Source organism: Octopus bimaculoides, chromosome 16, assembly GCF_001194135.2.
Source record: "Octopus bimaculoides isolate UCB-OBI-ISO-001 chromosome 16, ASM119413v2, whole genome shotgun sequence".
Classification (NCBI taxonomy): domain Eukaryota; kingdom Metazoa; phylum Mollusca; class Cephalopoda; order Octopoda; family Octopodidae; genus Octopus; species Octopus bimaculoides.
In genome coordinates, this window is record NC_068996.1 from 35,292,312 (window position 1) to 35,307,679 (window position 15,368).

A 15,368-nucleotide genomic window follows, 5' to 3' on the forward strand; every position below is an offset into this window, starting at 1 on the left:
GTTTTACAAAAAACTTATCTTCCCTTCTCTGGAGCGATTGTGGTCGATTTTGTGGGCACCATACACTTAAAATCCAGGCATAACTACAGATTTCTATCCCACCGACTTTGGATGATCATAACTTTCAGAAAAATGGATATTTGTTTGTGAAATTTTCTACGAATATGTGTTATATCATGAAGATTCCAAATATACCAACTTTGGGGGAGGGGATACACATGAACGAAGTCCCATGGAGTTTTTATTCTTTCAGAATGAAGTACACAAATATATTGAATATTGTGTTTGCTTCTATCAAGACCGTTTACCTTTAAAGCGAAAAAGCAAAACCGACGTATACGACAGGTATGTAAAACATATTTCGGTGTATTTTCTCTGTAACATTCTGCGTTCAAATCCTGCTGAGATCAGTTTTATCTTTCGTCCTTTCGCAGTCGATAAAATAATAAAGTAATGAGATCGATAGCACCGACTAAACCCCTTCCTCTCAAGATTGCTGGCCTTGTGCCTAAATCAGAAATCAATCTTTTCAACCATGATGTCATCGTGACTGCCTTAAGAGAGTTTAAGAACATTAACCCGTAATCGATTGAAAATTCGTTTGGATCATTGTTATTTAAATACGTTAATCTCTACTTTACTATGTACTATACATACATTTTCAATTGATTTATTATCAATGAAGATTTTTCTTCCCCTCCTCCTACTCAAAATCATTATCCTTGGTCTTTAATGATTAAACTAAATCCGACATTGTCACCATATTTTTAGACATCGAACTCACTACTGTAAATATCTTTTTTGTAGTTGTCCAGCCTTGCCTTTCGTGACAGTTTTATCTTTTTACTCTTTGATACAGTTGTAGCTTTACTTGACTAAAATGTTTTTTGTCTTACGCTAGAATATGTATGTTAGACGACACTTAACTATATATTCTCGTAAAAGAGATTCCTTAGGTATTTTCCCCATGTCAAACGTGATACGTTTGGGAGAGGGTTTCGACCTTGTCTTCTACCATTAAGAAACAGGTAGGACCACACATTGCCTTCAAAAGCCACCTTAAATTTGTGAAATCTTTGTAGCTCAGATTACATTATTTTTGAAAATATAATGTGATGGTCATTAGGAGAATGTCGATGCTGGGTGAAGGTTGGCATCACTGCAACAGTGACAAACCACCAACAGCTCACTATCTGAACTAAGCTACCATCGACTTAAATGTAAAGGGCACCGTTGAATATTTCTGGACGAGAACTAGAGAATATTGTTTTTCTCTTATTTATCTATTTATTTCGGGTTTAATATCAGAATAATTGAAATTTGTTGCCTTATTTACATTACATACCTAATTATTACGGTTTCAATCTATCTAACTATAAAATGGGTACCACGACGTATAGACTGCTAATCGATTTGTTAGAACTCTAAAACGAATCAATGAAAATCAAAACCGATCACATTTTTTTGTTCATGTGAAAGAACCAATGCGGAAAGAAAAGTTTGTTTAATATTCAATCAGACGGAAGAGTCGGCGCTTATGACTTCTCCGAACTGTGATATTAACACGGCTGATGTTCAGTTTGTGTAGCTGTAAACTCCTTAAGGAAAATTACGAGGGTGGAAAATTGTTTCTAGAAATATCTCACTCAAAAAATGAAGGACTGTTTATAGTTAACTGTAAGGCTTGCAGATAGAGGAGATACGGTATAGATGATGAGAAGAGGAGGGGTAGGCTGAGCGGATGTGGTATGCAATTGGTAAGTTCAGAAAGTAGAAACCGTTAGAGTAAAAGTAAAAATGAGGAATAACAACTACACGTGTGCTACTCTGACTTTGTTTCTTCATAACTTTATGAAAAATGGATATTTTATAATGAAATTTTCTGCAAGCACTTTTTCAGATGGTGTACATTACGATTATATCAGTATTTGTCGTGAAAAAACTTCTTTCTTGAGAGGAGAGGAAGAAGTGTTTCATGTAATTCATACCCTTCGATTTTGTTTTTTCATAAATTTCTGAAAAATCTACACATCAAAACGTATAAGGAAACAATGTCGAGATGCATGAAATATCCGTGCCCAACCATTTTTTCCCCCCACATTGAATACCGATATAATCCACACAATTATATCGGTATTAAATCGATTGGCTAAAATTACCCAAAATTTGCAAACTTTAAGAGATATTAACTTTTTATTGATTAATTTAAAGCAAGAATAAATTTCATTTCCATAATTAGCATACAAAACTACATCAATACACCAAATTTCAAATAACTTGAAACAAAATTGAAGGAATTGAAAAGTGAAAACCAAACAGAAAAGATCTGAAAAGTATTTGTAAAAATTTTCACTTAAAAAAAACAAACTATTTTCTGAAAATCATGAAGAAACAAGGTCGCGGCATATGAATTGCCCGACGCTCCTATCCCTCCCCGAAATTATTTTCCCCCACAAATTCCAATATAACTGTAAACTAAGTGAAACGTACTTGTAAAAGAATTTACTGAAAAAAAATGTTCCTTTTTCAGAAAGTTATGAGGAAACAAAGTCGGGGTAGGCACACTTCTGTGGTTAACCAGAAATGACAAAATAGACGGAATAGACTAGAGGTTGTAGCGTATTGAAAATGGTGAGTCGTTGCCAATGACCCCGAAACCTTTTTTTTTTTAATGTAATTTAGATGCCTAGATATGTATCAGCTGTACTGTCCAAGATATCGGTGTTCCTTCAGTATTGAGAGATCGCCAAGGAAAAAAAATATACGGGGAGATATTGAGGTTTCAAATCTGAAACGACAATATTCTTTCAGTCTGTATATTTTTTTCCTCTTTCTCCTTCCTCCAAATATGCGCGCGCGCAAATAGATAGATAGATAGATAGATACATTGATCATCATCATCATTGTCGACGACGTTATGATTATAATCATTATCATCATCATAGCTTGGCATCGCAACATGAAGTGAGCTGTCCTTCGCTCCCTGATGACATAGATACATACATTACCTACATTATATATATATATGCATATATATACTTACATATAAATACACACACATATATACATACTCAATAGATACAGAGACATTTGTACAAAAAAAAATTTCAGTGACACTGACAACTGATAATGTTAACCTAAAACAAATATAGTGTCAAAGATGCGAGAGCAAGAGAAAGAAGAGACAGAATAAGAGGGAGGGAGGGTAAGAGACGGGGACAGCATAAAGAAATATGAAATAGAAAGAGATGTTAGAAAATTACTGTCTGTAAATCTTACAAGGAGAGATATTCAGCAACAGTACTTTGTAGTAAAGATTGTTTGCCAACACAACATGGCAGTCCTGGTTTAGGACGAATGTTGCTGTAATTTAGCCCCAGGAAACGTCGTCTCCAGCTGGCTATACGACACGATCTGTGTCCTTATATTTTCGAACAAGGGAATCTAACACTCCCACTCAGCTCAAAACAATATCTGTGTATCGCGATGGTCGTGTCTGGAAGGTTTTAATGATAAGCCTGTTCAATAATAATGGAACGTAATGTCCTCTCTATTAGTGGTCTTCAGTCATTAATCTATCAGGTTCCAAGTTTTCACTTTGGTGTTTCACCATCTACTCCTCTTATTCCCATGTAAAGATATACACTGTAAATCTATATAAAAATCCTTTTGTCACTACCAATCATTATTTTAAAGATACCATAATTACCGCTACAAGCTGCGTGCGCGCGCGCGTTCTGTAAGCTGGTTTCTAACAAAAATACAAAGCTCCATCGTTGGAATATAGGTATTAAAAACAATGTCAGATATTGAACTTGAGACAAATCTTGCATATGTTTACTGTTCCACTTACGGATTACATTTGTAATGTGGGTGTTTCTTTTCCTGAAAATTCTAGCTTATCCAGATTGTCACTTAGGCATTTAATGACAACACGAACTGCAACAGTTCCTATCAATATAAACGTGAATTTATTATCTGGATATACGACCTGAAAATTTTAATCCAGTTGTTCATAGTTACTGCCTTCCTCTTGAATTTTCAAATAAAATAGCTGACCTCTATAACAATGCATACTTTTTCTTGTCTACTTCAAACAACAATACCGGGTTTGCTGTGTATCCACTTGATAGAAGTGTTGATGGAAATGTTCTACCAATATCCCTTGTGCTGATCTTTATGCATGTATTCAATAACAGGGTGTTCTCTACATTGAAGGCGTATAGCCAAGTGATTAGAGTATTTGGCTCGCGATCGAAGGGTTGTGAGTTCGATACTCGACGGCGCGATGTGTCCTTGAGCAAGACACTTTATTTCACGTTGCTCCAGTCCACTCTGCTGACAAAAATGAGTTGTACCTGTAATTCAAAGGGCCAGCCTTATCGAATTCTGTGTCCAGCTGAATCTTCCTGAGAACTAAGTTAAGAGTACTCAGGACGACTTTTCCGTCGTTTGGATCAACTGCAACACTCGTCGTCATAACCGACGGAGTGCTATGTTATTCTCTATATTTATTTGTGTGTGAACCCTACTTGTATTCTTCATATTACGTCCCTGTAAACTAGCGACCCTTCAGGCCGTGCCCCAGTATGACCGCAATCCAACGACTGGAAAAAGTAAGAGATAAAAGGTCCTATCTCTGTCAATAGACAACAAAGATAGGTTCTCTGCTTGCGAACCTATCTCTGTTGGCAGTGACGGGTTCGCAACAGAGACTTGCAGTGATCAGCTCATCCTTCCAATAAATCTAAGATTAACTGGAATTCTAATCACCAGTAATCGCCTAGCGTCTTGCACCCTTTGGATAAAGCCCCCTATTACAATACAATAGCTGCCAGTTAACGGCGGGAAAAAAAAAGATTAAAAGAAAGAGAAAATGAAGGAAGGAAAGAAATGAAACTATTCTCAGAGCGTTGAAGCGTGTTATGAGCACACCATTCTACTTATTCTAATTGAGACACGAGTTTAGGAAGATACAATCACACCCTCTCGTACGTACACAGGTTGCCAAAGACCTTCATATGAACACCAATTATTGACTCACACACACATACACACACTTTTACATAGATAACGTGTATACAGTTGAATACGCCTATTTTCATAAAATGATCATAGAGTGGAGATAAGCACGTGGTGGAGCCCACCCACTCTCACCTCTATCTCTTTTTTCACCTTCTCTCTCTCACAACACACACGCACGCACGCACGCACGGAAAATACATCTTCACCAGATAACGTTCTTTCTAAGATATATTTCTTGTACATTATCATGAATAAATTGTTAAAGCATTTTAGATAAGATTAAACGTTTGCTCTTTCTTTTCATAACGAAAACACACAACAGTCACTAAAAGCACATACATACATACGCATATTATTTTATACACGTATTCATGAACATTAAATCTGATCAGATTTGGATAGCGAGCAGAATCTCAATGGGTGAATGTACGGTTCACCACAGCTCAGAGGGAGAAAGTGGCAGGAGGTGCATAATTACACTTGGATTTCATTGTTATTTGCAGCCCCCAGAAAGTTTTTTTTTTCCAATCTCTGGTTGATGAGCACAGGAAGTTTCTGTGCCGAATGTAGGTCTTGGCAACAAAATTGTTTATCAATGTTACTTAGGAGAAACAGTTGCTGGCTGGCAGAAAGCCTAAGTGTTGTTGGATTAAAATGCAAGGCGTGGCTATGTGGTAAGAAGTTTACTTCCTAACCACATGGTTCTAGGTTCAGTCCCACTGCATATCACCATGGGCAAGTATTATGCATTACAGCCTCGGGCCAAACAAAGCCTTATGAGTGGATTAGTAGACGGAAACTGAAAGAATCCCGTCGTTTATGTATGTGTATTTGTGTTATCCTCTTCTCAACGCTTGACAACCGATGTTGGTCTTTTTATGTCCTTGTGATGTAGTTGTTCAGCAAAATGAGACCGATAGAATAAGTGCCAAGTTTAGTAATTAAAAAATAAGTACTGGGCTTGATTTGTTCGACCAAAACCTTCAGGTTGAAGCCCTAGCGTGACCACAGTCTAGTGGCTGAAAGAAGTAAATGATAAAAGATATATTAGTGTCATATCCCTTTCGTGATCAAATCTTGCATGTGATTATTCTTTGATTCATCTGTGGGACCAATCACAGTAAGTACCAATAATATACTGTGACCGTAAATTCAATTGAAACAATTAGTCAATCACAATTGTATGAACTATGACGTTGTTAAATTCTGACACTTGGATTCGAACTAATTACCTGGCAGGAGGAATGGAATACCCACGCTAACGAGATATTCTCTAAGCCAGTGCTTCTCAAACTATCTGATGTGCGTACCAGCAGTCTCCCACCACCACCAATGTGCCAAGGACCGGTGATATTTCTTAGTAATATTACTTTATACCGGAAACAATATATATAATGAATGTAATAAAAGTTGACAACCTTTTTTTATCTTATATTTATTTTGTAAACAAATAATGCAATATTACATAAGCATTTTATAATGTTTCTTTCTTTTCTGGAAACTCGCCGCGTACCGGCAGCTGACGGCTCGCGGACCACCACTTTGAGTAGCACTGCTCTAAGCGATCGCTTTCCCTACTAGAAAAACTGCCAAATTTCCCTAAAACTTTACCCTGTTGCCTTTAAGGAAAAAGTGGACAATGGGAGTCTAGTGCTTACAAATATGTATATATATGTATGAATGTGTACAGGATGATCACGAGTGGGCTGCATTCGATAATGGTGAATTCTCCTGTATTAAACGAATAAACGACAGGTGAGGGTTCCAAATTTCTTCTTGAACAGTCTATAATGATCTGTCCATGATGATGAAATGTAAGCTCACTCCCTCCATCAAATCGACATTGCCCGTAAAGGTGTACGGTATGTCACACGTCGAAGTGATGTCAGAGGAACGTGAAATGAAATGTTTTGCTCTAGGTCCGGAAATCGAAACCAAGATCTTGAGTTCGTGAGTGCAACACCCTAAACATTAAACCATGCACTTTCACATTTAATCATAAGTTTGCTTGATTAGGAAGGGCTATCACTGAGTTTCATTCCAAACTCATTGAAATTACACCAGTAAGTCCCCTTACATTCTTTCTTATACCGACTTTAAATTATGACTCTATGGCTATTTACTTCCTCTCGACTAGTTTTCAATTTGAACAACAAAGAATTATTTTTCTTAAGAGGGAATTGAGTGAATGTGTAAATAAGATGACCTACATTTATATTTTATGATAAACTGTTGTAATAATGTGATTAATGTGCCTTGACAACAGTTTACGACAATGAAAAAGAAAGGAAAACGATCCGTAAGTATCTTTATCACTTTATGAGTTTGAATGTGTGTGTGTGTGTGTGTGTGTGTGTGTGTGTGTGTGTGCATCACAGTGAGGAAAAGGGACAGAACGAGAGAGAGAGAGAGAGCAATGATTGCATTGTTGGGTTTCGGAGCCAAATCTTAACACTTTTATACATTGTGGTTTTGTAGTTAAGCAAACTCTCACACGCACCCCCACCCCCCACACACACACAAATATATACATACACGAGCACGAACACATGCACAAATATGAGCATACACGTACAATACATATAAAATATCACAGACAGCAGTTTCTGTTTTTACACACACGCAGTACATTTTGGTGCCTTGTAAGAGCTACTGAGATGAGGAACAGAAAATAATGGATAAGAAAAACGACTAAAAATTTGTGCAACTGCATACAGCATTGGCTACATACGCAACAAAAAACAATCATTGTAAATAGAACATTATTAATGTTTTATCTCTTCCATGTTTCACTCACTGGACTGCGTCTATGCTGGGGCACCGGCTTGATCGTCCCTCGCTATTTATTTGTTTTTAAATCTAGTACTTATTCTATCGGCTTTTATCCAAACCGTGTATGTATTTGTATGTGTGTTTATAATTCTCTGTGACCCTATGAGTTGTGAAAACTAACAGCAATATCTTAAATTTCTTTGTGTGAGGAACACAATCTTACCAACACTAATATCATTTTCTCGAATTAGAGCAATCACAAGAGTGATCACAGGTCCAAACACTGGTATCACATCAACTATACTCATAGTTAGGTTTTTAAAACTTAAACATGTTCAATCCGCCATCCCAGTGTAATGAGGAGGGAGCTGAGTGTTGGACAGACCATCACGTTATTAAGAGAAATTATGTTGCATGTGCAATCCTCGAGAGTGTCAAATATAGAGACCTCATTACTGCAAGCTCAACAGTTCTAATATTTCTAAAGAACTTCTGTCACCCTCTACCCGTTGACGTGAAAGCTCCAAAAGCAGTCATCACTTCGGGAAATGACATAAATGACAAAGGGTCTTCCCTCGATTCCACACACACACACACACACACTCTCTCTCAGTTGCTGTTGGTGATGATGGTGTTGAAACCATCGGATTGAAAGCAAAAACGCATCAAGATTAGTTCGATGAGGACTTCAGCACAATCGATAGACTCCTGAATGATATGTACAAGGTCCACGAAATAACTCTGTACAATTCCCCTTTACACACTCTAAAAATGCAATGGCGAATTCACATTCGGAGTGAAGCTTAATTCATCCTTCATACTCTGGAACATTAATGGTGGATTGCAAACGCTCTCAACATATCCAAAACTTGCAGGTTTTGGATGACGTACACAATCTTATATCCGTACAATAAAGACATTCCGTATATTCAGAATTTATTTCACGATACCAGAAAAATCAGTGAATAATAAGAATGTGCTGGACAAAAGATTTCAAACGCCTCTTAAACCAGCCCAAATCAATGGATCCAGCAACCGTGGAGGAACTTGTGAAATATCCATAAGCCACCATTTACGCGCGCGCGCGCGCGCGTGTGTGTGCGTGCGTGCGTGCGCGCATGTATGTGCCCATTGTAGATCTCGAAAGACCATAGTGAGTCTTCATTTGCAAAACGCAGTTTTGTAGAGTGTACATTTTATTGAAATATTGAGATCAGGGCAGACCTAAAGGAGGTGGGCTAAGGGGCACGTGAGCCCCTCAAGAAAAGAAATGCGTCCTTGTAAATAATGTTATTACGCCCTTTTCTCTTGGAATTGTATTCCCTTCTGACCTTGTGCGCTCCTTTCGAAAAATTCCTTGGACTTGCCCTGAAGAGGATCTATGAAGAGCTCAATCATAACTTCTAAAGTCTATCACTATCAATATATGTTTTCTTTTTAAGCCTGATACTTATTCTATCAGTCTCTTTTGCCGAACCACTATTTTACGGGGACGTAAACACTGGTTATCAGCGGGAGGGGCAAACACACACACACACACGTGAAGCAACAAAAATTCAATAGGTTATAGCAGTACGTACGTTTCGTACAAGCTCCATTTATTCATGTGGTGAGAACACCACAGAATGTACAATGAAAATGTACTCCTCAGCTGCATAATGGAATTTCATTATGCAGCTGAGGAGTACATTTTCATTGTATTTTCTGTGGTGTTCTCACTACATGAATAAATGGAGCTTGTACGAAACGTACGTACTGCTATAACCTATTGAATTTTTGTTGCTTAACTTCAAATTTTATTCACCAAATTTCTTGATTTTGTTTTTGGTTTTTATCCTACCAAATTCTGGTGCCTCAAGCATTTTAAGTACCACATTTAATCTTTTGATTAAATCGATATTATTATATATAAATATATATACGGACTTTCAGTTTCCGTCTACCAAATCCACTCAGTAGGATTTGGTCGGCCCGTGGCTATAGTGGAAGAGACCCGCCCAAGGTGCCATGCAGTTGGGCTGAACCCAGAACCATGTGGTTGGGAAACAAACTTCTTACCATACAGCCGTATATGTGTATATATGTACACACATACACATTCACGCATCTAACAGAACACACAGGTGTACACGTGTATGTTTATGTTTGTAATGAATATCAGAAATCATATTCATGTAAATCTATTCAATCCAACCAGTAATAATATTGACTAAAAATTTTGTTATTCGAATATTCCTTTCCTGGAATTTACTCATATCTATGGTCCTTTCACCTTCAGATGTATAAATACGTTGTAATTCCCAAATGGCTCTAGTCAGGTTCAACTCTTTAAAACATATTGATCTTGTTGCATGGAGTTTAATCATGTTCATCTAAACAGACACTTGATGAATACAGCTTTTCAGAGTAAATAGAATGGAAATGAGAGGACATGAATGGGGTTAAGTAGCGTTTTATGGAACACAGTGAAATATAAAAGGAGTGAGGGGGGAATGTTTAGAGCGGAAAGAAGAGTAATGTACGACAGAGAGAGAGAGGGGAGAGAAAGAGAGAGTCTAGACACAATCAGAGAGGCGGAAGAAAGACTACACTGTACTTTGGGAGATGAGGAACACATTGTGAAAGGAGTGTTTACAATAGAAGGAAGAGTAGAAAGCGAATAAAGAAATAAGTAGTGGGAGAAGAGTATCAGAGTAAGTAGAGAGAGGAGCTAGAGGAGAATGTATAGAGAGAAATAGTGAGAAGTGTTCATTGTAGAAGGCAGAGTAAATTGTATAGAAAAGCAAGTATGATTACAAACAGAAATAGGTAGTGAGAGGAGTGTATTAAGAAATTACACTTGATCATGGGAGTGAAAGTAAATTATTCAGAAAATAAGTAAAAGCAGACGGTTCAAGATAAGGAAGAGTAGAGTGTACGGACGTGGTAGCAATAAGTATATGAGAGTGAAAGTAACGTGTTCAGAGTGACTGTACGAGGAAGCCACATAATAAAAGGGAGTGAAAATAACGTGTTCTGCGGGCATGGCAGTATATAGTGAACTAGAGGGAGGGTGAGTAAGAGTGGACTCGGTGGAGGAGTAGGCAGAGTGAAGTGTTTAGAGAAGGGCGAATGTAAAAGAAAGAGAAATAAATGAAAGTAGATTATTAGTATTTTTAGGAGAAAGATATAGAGTGAATAAGAGAGGGGTAGCGTCAGAGAGTGATCGAGTGATAAAAGTACGAGAGTGGAATATATGGAGAGGCATGAGTGATGGCTGATAGCGGGAGTTAGAGAAGGGTAAAATAGACGAGAACCGGGGAAGGTGGGGAAGCAAGCAAAATAATACGGAAGAGAAAAGGGGATTTAGGTGGTTTAAATTTAGAATGGTTATTCGTTTGGATTAGAATTAATGAATTAATATGTAAATCTGTAGTGGAGATTATCAGAGCTGGACAAGAAATGTGAATCATTTCAAGATGACTAAATCGTGAAAGGAGAGAAAAAAGAAATTTTTTTTTAAAGAACGCGGAGGAGGGGTGAAGGAAAATGACGTAGGGAAAAAGAAAAGGAAAAGTTAGAAATAAATACGGAGAAAGTCATAAAGAAAGAAAAAATAAAGACGAAAAAAAAGGAAAGAATGTAGTATAGGAATGATATCATCGTGTTATGATGGAATGAGAGAGAATGGTAACGTAGATGATGTCGGGGAATGCTATGAGAGGCTGTTTCTTACTATTTGCATCGCACCTACATATATACAAACACGCACGCACACACACATATATAGTTAGACATCATCTAATAAACATCGGCAACAAAAATCAATATACAGAACAAGTGGCCAAAACAGAAAAACAACCTCTTAAGAGACGGGAAAGAGAAAGAGAGAGAGGGGGCAGGGGAGACAGAAAACGTGGGTGTAAAGAGACTCCTTAAGAAGCGATAGGAACGTGATAATACTCCACATGACTGTAAGAACTGCTGGATATATCTATCTTGATGGAGTCTCTATGTGGTCTATTTGACCTGCGAAATACAATTGTCAAATATTCTTCACATCACTTCCTACTGTTTTTTAAAATAAGACACTTTAGATAATGATACACTGTACCAGAAAAGAAACGAAATGGTAAGGTCACTGTTGGAACATCTTTGAAAGTATATCTACTGGATCAGGACTGAATCTAGGGATAGGGTTTAATTCCCACTACTACCCACATTCACCACCATCACCAATATAGAATGTGCTAGAATTTGCCCACATATTTCAATACAGTAGTGATGGAAATATGTTTCTTATGACTTAGTGGTGGAGGAGGGGGGGATCAACAGCCATAATTTTTTGTAAGGTTTCCAAAACCAGCAAGGAAATGACAGATGAAACCAAGTGTGATGAGTTAATTGCAGGCCAAAGGCTTGGTGTGGATGTTTTCCACAGAGAATGCGACTCAAGGTACCGATGAAGCAAATGGTGATGCTAAACAGGGAGACGGATTAATTCTACCATCCAGGAAGACATACAGTCCCTCCAGATAGATTTTTCTCAAAGTTTCTATCAAATTTCATCCACAAGTCTTTGGACAACCTGAAGATATGGTAGAAATCACTTACTTGTTCTGGGTGTCAGTCTAGAATGAAACAAGAAGTCATGCGGTTGGGTTGTAAAGTAAATTTCACCTTTCACACCTACCCAGCAATGCCATTCTAAAACTAAACAATCACATCATTGAAATCTCAAAGCTATGAGATAATTCATGATTGATTCAAAACAATGTCAATGAATAAGCATTACATTTGACAGAGTAATCTGAATGCTTAAAGGGTTAAACATACATCTATGACTGTACCTCATTAGCATTCAGTTTAAATAAGCACTTTATCACTTTTAATTAAGCACTTAGTTAGCTTTCATCATCATCATTTTATGTCTGCTTTCTATACTGATATAAATAAGAAATGTATTGATTTGAAAGAGGTCACAAACATGCATGTTTGTGTGTCTTGGTATGTTTGTGTGTATGTGTGTGAAGCATGTTGCACTTGTTACATTTTACTTTGGCATGAATTCTACAGCTTCATGCCCTTCCTAACTCCAACCACTTCACAGAGTGTAACTGGGTATATTCTCTTATGGCACCTGCACAAGCAAGGTCATCATGTATTCTTCAAGATTCAAGAGAATTCTCACCTCTGTAACTTGTCACATACTTACTTATATGAGTAAATACACATTAATGTATCAAGCACAAGGAAAATTGTCCTTAATACAAAATGGAGAGTGATATGTAATTTAATGGCAGCTGAAACTTCCCCAGTGATGCTCCACATGTCACCTTTTGGTACATTGGGTTGTGTTATATGTTAAAACAGGTAAAACTCAGCAAGCTGTATATGTACATACATACATTTACATGTGTATGTATTATGTGTTAATTCTGACATTGTGCAATAATTGAAAGCAAGTGTCACCGCTGTACAAGTGATGTCATTTATTACCAATTTTCCATGGAAACATGTCTGCTGATAGGGGGGAAAATACCTTACTTGGAAACAGGTAAGGGTTGGCAACAGGAAGGACATCCAGCTGTAAAAAAATTCTGCTTCAATGAATTTTGTCTGACCCATGCAAGCATAGGAAAGTGGGTGTTAAGCTAATTTGGTGATGATGATGATGACGGTATATTAAGAAAAAAACACAAACTCACAAATACACATGCATATTTGCATACATACACACATATGTACATATGTGTATATGTGTGTCATCACTTGAGAAGACCTGTCAAGCCAAGTGAAACCATAGTCATGGCAGATACTGGTGTCATGCAACTGGCACCCATACCAGTGGTACGTTAAAGCATCTATTACCTTCTTGGGGTTGTTGGTGTTAGGAAGGGCATCCAGCTGTAGAAAACGATGCCAAATCGGACTGGAGTCTGGTGCAGCCCCTCAGCTTACCAATCCTGATCAAACCATTGAACCCATGGCAGCATGGACAATAGACGCTAAATGATGATGATAATGATGATGTATGAAAGTGTGTAAACAAGTATGTTTATAGGCACAAGAATGGCTGAGTGGTTAACAAGTGCGCTTCCTAACCATGTGGTTTTGCATTCAGTCCCACTACATGGCACCTTGGATATGTGTCTTCTACTATAGTTTTGTACTGGATGTTTTTGGCATACAGAAGCTGTCAGGAAGTATGTTGTACATTATTTACCTATCTATCTATCTGCATATATATATATATATATATATATATATTTATGTGTGTGTGTGTGTGTGAATGTATGTATGTGTGTGTGTGTGTGTGAATGTATGTATATGTGTGTGTGTGTGTGAATGTATGTATATATGAGTAGGTGTGTGTGTGTATGTATGTATGTATGTGTTTTTACATTGTGTGTGTGTGTGTGTGTGTAGGATAGTGAAGCATCCAGGAACTGAACCCGAATCATTGAGTTACTCAATCACTGATACAGTCTTCCAAGTATCTGCACTAAAGCAATTATCTCTATGCATAAACAAAACACTATTTCTTCTTGGAAACTGGAGAATTCCATCTATTTCACAAAGGTCAAGAAAGTTTCTTTTTACATTCAACGTTAAAGGTTGATTGATTGGCATAAGTGTTGAGTGTCTTAAGTTCAAATCTCTACATAGTCAACTTTACCTTTCAGCCCTCCAGGGGTAATACATTAAAGTAACATCATGTACTTTTCTCTTTGATTTTTTGCTTTTGTTCCAATTTTTTATCTTTTAATTGTTTCAGCTACTGGACTGCAGCCATGCTAGGGTACCACCTTGTAATTAAAATTGAAAGTGTTGATATCAGAAATTATTATGAAAATTGGGCTGAGAATTTTTTATCAATGCCAACAACTATAGATTCTTGAAAATGTGCAATCTATTCTCTAATTTCTGTCTTTGTTAATTTGTTAGATTCATGAATTTGTCATTGTTAGATTTAAGAAAAAATTTATGAAACATTCTTAGTTGTAATTATAATGAACCATCATTATCATCACCTTCATCATTTTAACACTAACTCTTTTCCTTGCTTGCAGGGGCCAGCAAAATCTGTTGATGTAGATTTTTCTACTGGTGGGTACTCTTCCTCTCACAAATCCTCTCCTACTTCCAAACAAGGTAAATATTTCAACTGGTCCTGTGAACATGAACAACACAAAGGCCAAACATATCTGTATGGAAGATTGCAAATAAATGACATAACTTGTATGACAGTGAAACTTGTTTACAATTAACATATGATGTCAAGGTGCGCACATACGCATGCACACGCACACACACACACACACACACACACACACATGCTGGACCTGTTAATTTCTTTTTTGCCATATCCACTCAAAGCTTTCCTCAGTACAAGGCTATAATAGAACACACTTGTGCAAAGTACCATGCAGGGTGGCAGAACTCAAAACCATGAAGTTGCAAAGCAAACATTACTACACAACCATGTTGTGCTTATTATACCAATTTAAATATTTTCAATCCATTTTTTTATGAAGTAATATGCATTTTTTTCTTCATAGAATCTGCCAATGACAAGTTGGCTAAATGAT

General features: G+C 37.2%; 1 protein-coding gene and 1 long non-coding RNA gene across 5 annotated transcripts in view; one reads left to right on the forward strand and one right to left on the reverse strand.

The window, feature by feature from the left end:
* Positions 1–15,368, reverse strand: part of LOC106870681 (centrosomal protein of 290 kDa) — a 364,606-nt gene that overhangs the window by 309,182 nt on the left and 40,056 nt on the right. The window lies entirely within an intron of this gene.
* Positions 1–15,368, forward strand: part of LOC128249619 (uncharacterized) — a 67,366-nt gene that overhangs the window by 19,585 nt on the left and 32,413 nt on the right. For both annotated transcript variants that reach the window (XR_008265735.1, XR_008265736.1), the window contains one exon: positions 14,850–14,931. This is a non-coding gene — a long non-coding RNA (uncharacterized LOC128249619). The remainder of the gene's footprint in view (positions 1–14,849; positions 14,932–15,368) is intronic.